The 11,132-nt window shown below is 36.7% G+C and overlaps 1 long non-coding RNA gene across 1 annotated transcript; it reads left to right on the top strand.

Moving 5' to 3' along the window:
- Positions 1-6,939: 6,939 nt before the first annotated feature.
- Positions 6,940-9,987, top strand: LOC127497022 (uncharacterized). Its single transcript, XR_007925422.1, has 2 exons — positions 6,940-8,286; positions 9,332-9,987. It is a non-coding gene; the product is annotated as an uncharacterized LOC127497022 (long non-coding RNA).
- The last annotated feature ends 1,145 nt before the right edge of the window (positions 9,988-11,132 follow it).

The raw sequence follows: 11,132 nt of genomic DNA, 5'->3' as shown, positions 1-11,132 counted from the left end.
CAGCAGGAATAAGTCATCCAGAGCAGTAGGTTGAATTTTCCGGCCACAGGCATGATTTAACCCCTGGTGAAGAGTGAGATGAAATAGTTCAAAAGGTTGATTTACTCTATCTCAAAATGGATTCAAAGTTTCTCTATCTGTATATTCACAGCTTGTATGACTGAGGAACAATATACTACCTGGGTATTTCTATAGTTCCTGTTCCCATAAAAAAAGGTGAGAATCTTTTGTTAGTGAGAGAGTTTGGCGCAACAGAATGTCATCACCAAGGCAATGAGTTTATAACTCAGCAGCTGTGTGAATGAGGAAATATTATGAACGAAGGTATTTTTGGTGTAGTGCAGTGTAAATAATATTGTTCATTGATAGATTAGGAATATTAATGAGATAATTTACTAACTACTTTTTTAGTTTATTTTTTAGTTTTAATCAAGTAAAAAGGAAAAGTCTGAAATTATTCTTTTTTATAGAAACTAGGTGGACATTTAGTTAGTGAGTCGTATTATCGCTTTAATACCAATTCAACATTGGTATTGTTACAGATTGCTGTACATAAACGCACAAAGAAGATGAAGATGAGTATTCTAGTAAGTCTTTAATAAAACACAGGAGATTCCAACAGGGTAGCAACAGCATAACATAAACGAGACCGGACAACATGCACTGAAAACACAGGAACTTAAATACACAGGTAAATGAGGAGATAAAACGGAAACAGCTGAGAGTGATAGCAAATCATATTAGTAACCATGACAACAAAGGAGAAGCGGGAAAACTAAACAATGGAACACATGTGAATGAAAGTGTCAAAATAAGAGTCCATGAGAATGAAACTAACTAAACAGAACTGTAACAGGTATTAGCCTAAACAGTGCTTTAAATCCTTTTAGCAGACTCAATTTTTGTGATATCAACTTCAAATTTAGAACACAACTTGGTTAGACACATGGCTTTGATTTCTCTAGCAATTTTAGTGTCCAAATTATTTTGTAAAATATATACTCTGTATAAATAAAAAGTTTAGTTCAGTAATTTTGCTTTTTATGCATATGCTTTTCAACGATTTTTATTTTAAGTGTTTTATTCACTTAAAAAGGTGTTTCTTAATTAATTAACCATGCTTTTTTCTTCTAAAACAGTTTATAACCTTCTAGATGTGGACTGCTGACAGGAGAGATGAGGAAACTGATTTTAAAAGGAGAACTATCACAAAGTCCAAAAACTATGCTCAGTTGTGATGAAATAATCCAACTAATCCTCCTTATATTCAATGTCTCTCATCAGGGTCATTGTGAGATAGACTGATGGCACGCACAGTCACACAGTATGATGAGAACAGTGCCAAAGTTCTTGTCACTCCCCTACAACGTACAACTCAACTCCCATTTGCTGCTGCCGTTCATCGCCAAGGTATATGAGAGTCTGAACCAGAATACAGCAATACATACGTCTCTGCAGAGCACAAGGCAAAGGAAATTACAATCAATATCAAAAGCCAATAATCAGAAAAATGGATCCCAGCAATCAGCCCCCAGGTGCCTGGAATTCATTTGAGAAATCAGGGATGCTGCAGCCACAACCACCAGCAGCAGCATGCCAGGAGATCCCTGCTGGATACTCTCCCTCCTTTCCAAGCCAGCCAGTCTCCCAGGGCCCCTATGCCCAAGGGCCATATCCAGGGCAATCCGTGGTCACTGTGCAGCCTGCAGTTTTTGTGACCACCGCTCCACTGGGCAATCCAGAGCCAGATTACATGTACTATTCCATCTTTACCATGCTGTTCTGCTGCTTACCTCTGGGCATCGCTGCACTGTTTTTCTCCTGGTCTGTAAGTATTAGTCCATGTAATTTCCTTTCATTTATGAACTATTTCTTTAATTACTTTATTCTTTACATAAGCATAATTAAACTTAAAAAAGTAGGTTTTGAATTAAATTCAATATGGTGAACAGCAGTGTAGGGTAAATTACTTCAAAAAAGTAATTAATTAATTACTAATTACATCATTAATATTGTATTTAAAATACTTTTCTAATTACTCTGTCTGAAAAGTAATTTAATTACTCAATAAGTAACTTACTAATTACTTCTTAAAATCCCTATAAACCTTGACCGGATAGACAATAGAAAGGAAAATCTTTTAATAATTTAGTCAAACATGGAATAGTTTAGCCTTTTATAGCTTTATAAAACATTTTAACTTTATTAAAACATATACTATAATACTTTTATTTACTTTATAATACTTCATTTTTTTTTAGTAGGGATGTCACTATACCAAAAATCTAGTAGTCTAGTAAAGTGTGGTATACTCGATACCACGGTAAAAATATAGAAAAATACAAATAAAACAATGCTATATTTTTTCCAGGTAGGTCTAGTAGTAAGTAAAAATACCACAGAAATGTAATAATCAAATATAAAATAACTCTGCATAGTCATAACTGTATAAATTAAATATAGATTAATCCTTATTAAAGCTTTTCTTTTATTGTTTGATTATCATTTATAATACAGACAGCCAATAGTAGACAGTAGCAAGTTTTAAAGGCTACTGTCACTAAGACCTAATGGACGGAGACAATATGCTGTTACACGCTGTTCACATTCACAAAAATATGCGAATATACGCCAAAACGGGCATTTTGGCATAACTGTGTGTGTATTTGAACGTTTATGTGTAATAAACCGCGAAAATTGACACTCGCGAGAGGCGGCTATGTGTGCACGCTTTGGCTGACTGAAGACGTCTCTGAGAGAGCGCGCGCAGTTTTTTCTCCCTAGGACATCGTTTACATTTAACCGTAATGTGCTTGCCTACCTGTGTCAAAAAAGTGAAGTAATTGGAATATTTCCATTCTGCAAAACAGCCACTCGCTTCTGCCGACATCTTCAGACAGCCAACTAGTGCGAAGTCGCGAACTCACGTGCAACTGCACTACAGCTAACGATTTTAAAGAGGCAGCGTTCACTTTTACCTTTAGACGACAAATTTAGATTTTAAATTCAATATTGATTTAAACAGAACTGTTGAACTAATTTACAGTATGTAACGCAAGTACATTATAAGTAACTGTAATTAAATTACCTAAAAATGAACAGTAATCCCTTACTTTACTTTTTCAGTGGATAAGTAGGCTAATTTAATTACTGTAACGCGTTACTTAGTAACGTGCTACACCCAACACTGGTGAGTATGGTAGAATATGTCAAATTTGGTATCGTAGGACTCGGCATAAGCCAACAAATCTAATGATGTAAGTTAAATGACAATATGTTGAATTTTTCATGTTATAATCATTGTTATAAATTTTATTATATCTCTTAAACACTATGGTGCGCTGACCTAAAACTTTACAGGTCCTCTCAGAACATAGCCTCGCTGAATACTGAGTTTAGTAACGATGCGTTCATAAAACACAGCATTTTATGACAAAATTCAAAATGGCCGACACCCAAAATGGCCGACCAAAGAAAATTGGATATCGTTCAACAAGATGTGGAGATCTTAATGTGGCTCCATGAGTAAATTGGTAAATTGTACACATTATCAGTGGTCAAAAACCAAATATGGGTCACTTTGCATACAGCTGAGGTTTTTTTTTTTTTCTTTTAAAGAGGAATATCTGAAGAACAAATAATGTTGAAATTATAAATGTTCTGTCACAATGCTGTGTTGAAGATCAGATACGAACACGATGATGAAGAGAGTATGCAGTCTTTAATAAATCCAAAGATAAATCCAAACAAGAGCTTCACACACACGTAACACAGACGATACCCGACAATGGTGAACAGAAACAAGGGAACTTAAATACATGTGCAAATGAGGTGACTAATGACACACAGCTGACAGTGATGACTCAAATCAAAAACCATGACAACAAAGTGGCGGGAAATAGTGTAAGCAGGAAAACAAAGTCCAAACTGAGTGAAACTGTGACAGTACGCCCCCTCCTGGAAAGGCGCGACCTCGTGCCGGCAGATGAATGGAGGAGGCTCAGGTGGAGGACGAGAGTCCGGGAGAGGGATTGAATGAAAAGTCCAGGGTGGTGCAGGTGGCGTGATCCAAAGGGTGGCCTTGAACAGGGGCAGGCTGATGGTACCCCAGTGCACAACCAAGGCTGTGCTCCACGGTGGCGTCGACCCCCCCCGAGTTGACAAACATCAGCCGCCTTTTACATTTCCTCCTTAACCAAAACAACAAGCTTATGCTGCCTTCACACCATGTCGTAACAATAATTACGAGATGGCAAACCGTGGCGTTCTTCTCTGAGCTGTTCTCAGTCCTTAGACTAAATTTTATGCGTTTCTATGTCAACACTATCAATGGCAAAATTAATCTACAGCAGTCAGGTGGTACAAGTAAGAGCTCTGTAAGTTGTTCATGTTCATTATTATTTTAATGTTATGTGCTTTGAGATGCTGTCTCTCATCTTGTGATGCTTTGCAGACTCTGGCTACATCCGGAAAAATAAAAATGTTGCCTTCCCAATGTTAGCTTCACTTCCTGTCTCCTGAGATACCTTCATCTGATCGATTTTTGAAGGCAGCATCGATGTATCCTTCGCTGCCTTTGATATCCCACAATCCTATGCATTCCATTTGGTGACATTCAAGCTAAAGAAAGATGGCATCTGAAAGTTGTGGTTTCTGGTCAGTTTGTGTGTAAATGTACATTTTTGACCAATGTTTTCCACTTCTGATGTAATTTCTAGTGAGAAATTACTACTGTAGTAATTAAATATTTGTTTATTTCTCACCAAAGCTCGATTGTATTTTGCTGTAGATCATTAAACTGTTGCGCTGCCTCAGAAGCCTGTCCGAAATAAGTTTCATGAGGTGCCTCCATGCATAAACACTGCCTGCAAAGTCATTGCCTATAAGGCAGCGAGGCAACATGTCAACTTTCGAATGCAGCCTCTGCTGTGCGCGTTCATGTGTTTTGAGGGAGGCGTGGCTTTGGAGACGCTCTGAAGGGAGGGTGGGATCTCATACTTTCAAAGCTAGCTTGCTATTGCTAGCCTCTCCGAAATTGCCTACCCTACCTTTAATAAATAAACATACAAAATATAAGTTTGGTTGCTTGTTGAAGTAAATAGTGTTTCATGCATCTTTAACATTGGTTAACATTATATTTCACAATTGTTTTCACAGACTCGAAATGCCAACTACTTAGGACAGCGAGCATTAGCAGAGAAGAACTCCAAAACGGCACGCACCTTGAATCATGTCGCCGTTGCTATTGGGCTTGTCTTCCTTGTATTGTTTGTTATCTTACAGATTGTGTTGAATACAAGATAACAGCTGTTAGAGCTGTCATGTTTGGATGCAGATTACAAACAGATTTGGTTCTCTGCTTTTTAAATGTTATTTGGTCAATGTATCATTATACTTAAAACATATGCTGATATTTGTTATGTTTATGATGATTATTATTATGTTTAAAACATTGAAAGCTTTGACTGGCCAACTAAATTTATCATGAAAAAACAGTACTTTGTCTTGTATTTTCTTAATTATTAAATTACATTTTCAGTAATTAATAACAGGAATATATTCTTAGTGCAAACGAGTCTGTCATCTTATTTTATAGCTAAAATAACTATAAGACCAACCAACTGACAATCCATTTTCAATATTTTTTTTCTTTACTTGTGTTTTTTTTAGACTTTTGCTTATCTTAAATATCTTGTGTGCAGCTGTGCTGTTTTATGCACATGCATGTGCATAATTTTTACATTGACATGTGTAATACAAAAACAAAGAAGAGCTGGATCCAAATGCATTGAATTTTATTTACAAAAATAAACAAGCTAATCAAACATGAGATCCAGGAAGAGAATGAGTGCACCAAATATCCATATAAGAACAAGACTAGACAAGGAACACAAGAAATGGTGGGGTTTAAATACACAAAGGACAACAAGGGGCTGATGATGAGGGACAGGTGTAGGTGATTAGTAGTCATGGAAACAAATGAGGATAACTATGGAAACAAGGTGCAAAGCAAATATTCCCATCAAGTTCCACATTGTTGAAAGACACCATATAATTAGAAAAAATATTGAATTATAAATTGCATTGTTGTATTTAATTAACATACAGTACCTGTCAAAAGTCTGGAAACATTACAATGGTTTAATGTTTTTGAACAAAAGTCTATTATGCAAAAATGTTAAGCAGCACAGCTGTTTTCAACATTGATAATAATAATAAGAAATGTTATCTGAGCAGCAAATCACTGTGATCATGTGACACTGAAGACTGAAGTAATGATGCTGAAAATTCATCTTTGATCACAGGAATAAATTACATTTTAAAATATATTAAAATAGGAAATAGTTCTTTTACATGGTAATGTTATTTCACAGTATTACCGTTTTTACTGTATTTCTGATTAAATAAATGGTGAGCATTAGAGACTTCTTTCAAAAACATTAAAACATTTTAATTTTTTCAAACTTTTGGCAGGTACTTTATATATATATATATATATTTCTTTTATTTCATTATATTTTTTCATGTGATATATATCTATCTGTCTGTTTATTAGCTCAACACTCTGCAACTGAAAAAACACATGCAAATAAAAAAACAGCAGCAAATTAAGAAAAGAAAATCATCAGTTTCACAACACGTGCTGCAAATGCTCACAACACAACCATACAGAAATGAGCTGCAGATAGCACAGACCACAATGGAAATGATTCAAGGGGACTCCAACAAGTGACAAACCTTGCTGGGAATACTTATTGTTCAATGTCTACTGTTTTCATGACCTGAAAGGTGAGTTTTTTGTTTATTTTAACATCCTGATTGTATGTGCGTTGAGTATTTGCAACGAGTTTCTGTATTTGGTTGGGTTGTGAGTATTTGCAGCACAGGTGTTGTCAAACTGCTGAAGATGTAAAGTTTGCTGGTGTTTTTTCTATTTGCATGTGTTTTCTTCAGTTGCAGCACCTTGAGCTCTCTCAGCCACAGTAGTGATGGCACATGGGGGGGTTCTCAAATGAGGGGGCAAACTCCACTCCGTTCGAGTATGGGGTCTCTGCAGAACAAAAGTGGGCGTTTCTATATTTGTGGGTGTTTACAAACTGGTGGGTGTTTATAAATCATGCAATGAAAATGATCCCTTTCACCTGACCCAACCCCACCCCTAAACCCTACCCTCACTGTGACGTGGGTAACACAGGTAACACGTTAAAAAACGCCCCTCTGTTTGATCTGATAACTCCTATTACTTCTGCTGAGACGCATACTTGCTCCGTTCTCTCTCTTGCCTCCCCTGATTGGCCTGCTACACATATATGCGTTTACTGTGTTTTCAAGATTAAGGATCTTTAAAGAAAGCCGCATACAATTTAACAGAATAATTGACGGAATGTTATTACATTTTAGCAAAAGGGTTAGGCTATAAAGTTTTTACCACATTTGTGCAGGAAGTGATACGTCTGACACTTACAAGCACAACAACCAAAAACACTACAAAGTTGGTTTCTCTCAGTGATCAAACAACTTCAAATACCCTTACAAACTTTTTTATTTTTAAATCACTGATTTAATTTTTAATTTTCTTCAAGACGCAACAATGAGGGTACAGATATGGAATGCTAACATGAGGAATGAGGAAATTACACTTCTTTTTGTTTTCTTTTCTTTCTTTTTTTGCTATCGCTACCCATTTCTGAATACATAGACCACTTTTTCAAAAATTCTTCAAATGGTGAGCACAAATGCAGTTTATGTGGGATAAATCTGTGGAAATTATGTGGAAATCTGTGCCAAAATTATTGTCACTCCTCCTCCTACAGTACAACACAACCCAATCCAACTACCAATCACCAACCTGATACACGGAACTGATCAGTTTTCACCTGACTACACACCAGAGAAAGACATACAGATCTTTCTTATCCCTTCAGGAGTGCAGGGGAAAAAAACGGAAGAAACATGGATCACAAAAATTCTCCAACAGAAGCAGGGCAGCCTTTACTTCCACTGCAGGAGGATCCTCCAGAGTACTCCAGTCATAGATTCCCTCCTTCTGAGATCTATCCCAGCACTTCAGGTCAACCTGCCCAGCAGTATGGAGCTCCGGCAGCACCTGGTCAGTGCATCCAAATGCCATATCCAGGGCAGACTGTGGTCACTGTGCAGCCTCCAGTTAATGTGTCCTTCACTCCACTGGCCAATCCACTGCCAGATCACCTGTGCTATTCCATCTTTACCATGCTGTGCTGCTGCTTACCTCTGGGATCGGCTGCTCTTGTTTACTCCATGACAGTAAGTTTTGATTCATACACCTGTCTCACCTCGCTTAGCATATTTACAAATGATAGGCCTACTCTTCAAACTAAATAATAAAGAATTTAACCTTTACTTTAAAATAACATAGTACATAAATATTGTTGTTAAAAGTCTGTCACGGTAGGGTTACAGATCTGAAAATGTGTGCTCACTCAAACTTTAGTCTATTTAGAAAACCTCCCCAATAAAAAACATGCTCATATGATTTACAGCATGTAAAATATAACAGGTCAGTACAGGCTTAATATTGCAGTTTTGTGCCTTCCTGTAACTTTCGTTTTTAAGAAAAGGGTGTGGTAGGCTATGGAGAAAAACAACTTGAATTGCTGTCAATTTACAGTAGGTTCTTTCTCTCTCTTCAGTGAAAAAACATAGCAAAATAATAAATTATCCATTACAGAAGTTTAAATACAAAAATGCCTTCTAGCTATCAAACTACTGCTCTCACTTGTTTAGTCCAATACTTTAGGCCTATTCACCTTATTCTTAACATAAAAGCCGGCGCTGCCATTTTAAATTTGAATGTTCAAAGCTTTCTGTGTCAGGCATCTTCTCCAGTTATTTTAGCTGTGCAAAAACTGTTCATTATGGTGATTGACATTGTATTAGTTTGAAGCACAAACAGTTTTACTGGCTGCATCCAAAAACTTAGGCAGTTGACTTGTTGCCTAAATTTTGGTATTATTACTATTATTTCCTTAAAGCAACATGCAAGAACAGATCATACCAAGCCAGTTAATCTAGTTGTAATAACTTTTAAAAACAGATCTGAAGATAGCAAAAACTAGTGCAAATGCTATAATGCACACTCAATAGCTGATTTTGTTATAGCCACTAATCAAATAATAATATATTTGATTTCTCATTTTCTTCTCAGTTGTACACTGTTAGAGTTGCTTTTTGTGTTTTCGTATTGTGTTTATATTCTGACCTGTGAAGCCCTTTGATTTTATTTTATGCATGTCATTTAAGAAAGGTTCTTTACAAAGATTTGTAATATTATTGTAATTTTCTTTCACAGACTCGAGATGCTAACATATTTGGACACCAACCAATAGCAAGCAGGAACTCCAGAATGGCTCGCATCCTTAACCATGTCAGTGTTGGTGTTGGCCTCCTCGTCTGGTTGATCATTGTCGCTTATTTCATTCTTTTTATCATCACAGTTAGCTAACTAAGACCATAAGTGTAAGAAATATCATGGTAGGACAGCAGAAAGTTATAGATCAGGGGTCTCCAGACTTGGTCCTGGAGGCCCACTCCCCTGCGGAGTTTAGCTCCAACACACCTGATTGAAAGTTTCTTCTATGCCTAGTGAGACCTTGATTAGCTGGTTCAGGTGTGTTTAATTGGGGTTGGAGCTAAACTTTGCAGGACAGCATCCCTCCAGGACCGAGTTTGGAGATCTCTGTTATAGATATATAGGTGTTATAGGTGAGGATTTTACAAACACTAACACATTATATTTTGAATACACAGGCATTTGGTGGTCTGCTTTTAAATGTTAGTGTTGCTCAAGTTATAATTGAAATGAGAGCTGTATCCACCTATAGGGCCAGCGAGGAATGATTCAGTATATTTCATGTAACTCATCTGCCTTGTCATAAGACATTTGTTTTTCTTCTTGTCTTGTTACATCATAAAACTTTGGGTAATCAGTAAATGTATTTAACATTATGAGTCTGATGTTTTATTTAAGCAAACTTTTGAAAAATATCTGACAGCACAATCAAAGACAATTGTCTGTTTTCCACACGTATATTTCCTACTGTTTGGCCTCCCATGCCAGAGATGCCAGTTCGAAATCAAATCCCGCTTGGAGCGGGGTGAGTTGAAACAGAGGGGTTACATTTGGTGCTGTGACCCGAATGGGAGTAAGGTTTAGGAGGATGAGTGTAATGTGGGTGACCATGATGTCCCTGGGTTTTGGTGCTCTGTCCCCGACTGGAGCTGTCCCCGGAAATGTCCCTGTTTTACAACTCACTCAAAACAACCCGCAATTGCAAATAGCTACACTGCAAAGACCGACCAACATAGCTACAGTAGCCTGTATTGATTATATTCACCAACAGAGGGGGCTGTGCAGCTACACTGCTACACTAGGTCGCGAGTGCGCAGCTAATTCATGAAGAACATAACCTTGACCAGAGCAGGGCGCCATTATCGTCAATTATCAAAAGAAACATCGTTATCGGTTTTAAGGTAACATACTAATTATATTCTAACTATAACTACATCACATGGTGAAGGTACACTCAGATATGAATAAATAAATATATTGTCCCCATTTTATAATCAATAGATAATAACAAATGAGATTTCGGTGATATTTTTAGTGTTGGCCGATTTCGAAACACTGCTTCATGAAGCTCTGAAGCTTTATGAATCTTTTGTTTCGAATCAGTGATTCGGAGCGTGTATCAAACTGCCAAAGTCACGTGATTTCAGTAAACGAGGCTTCATTACGTCATCACTGTTTTGAAATGTTTCAAAACAGTTTGAAATTTCAATGGTTCACCGGTAGAGTGCGATGATAAAGTGAACCCATGAATCATGCAGATTCATTGAGAACTATTGAAAAAGTGTCTATGGGTTTTACCCTATGGTTTTATACATTTGTAGATGTTTTAATTAGACATTAGAATAATTAAAATGAATAATTGTAGTTATTAATCTCTTATTTGCCTGTTTTGAGCCATGGAACAAAGAAAACAAGCCCTGATTGATAAAATTAATAAAAGAACACATTATACAGACACTCTGTATTTAATCGTATTAGATGATTAGTTTATTGCATTTGATAGATTTTACTTTCAATAAAA

Source organism: Ctenopharyngodon idella, chromosome 16 (assembly GCF_019924925.1).
Source record: "Ctenopharyngodon idella isolate HZGC_01 chromosome 16, HZGC01, whole genome shotgun sequence".
Taxonomy (NCBI): Eukaryota; Metazoa; Chordata; class Actinopteri; order Cypriniformes; family Xenocyprididae; genus Ctenopharyngodon; species Ctenopharyngodon idella.
This window is presented reverse-complemented; position numbering and strand designations above follow the sequence as displayed.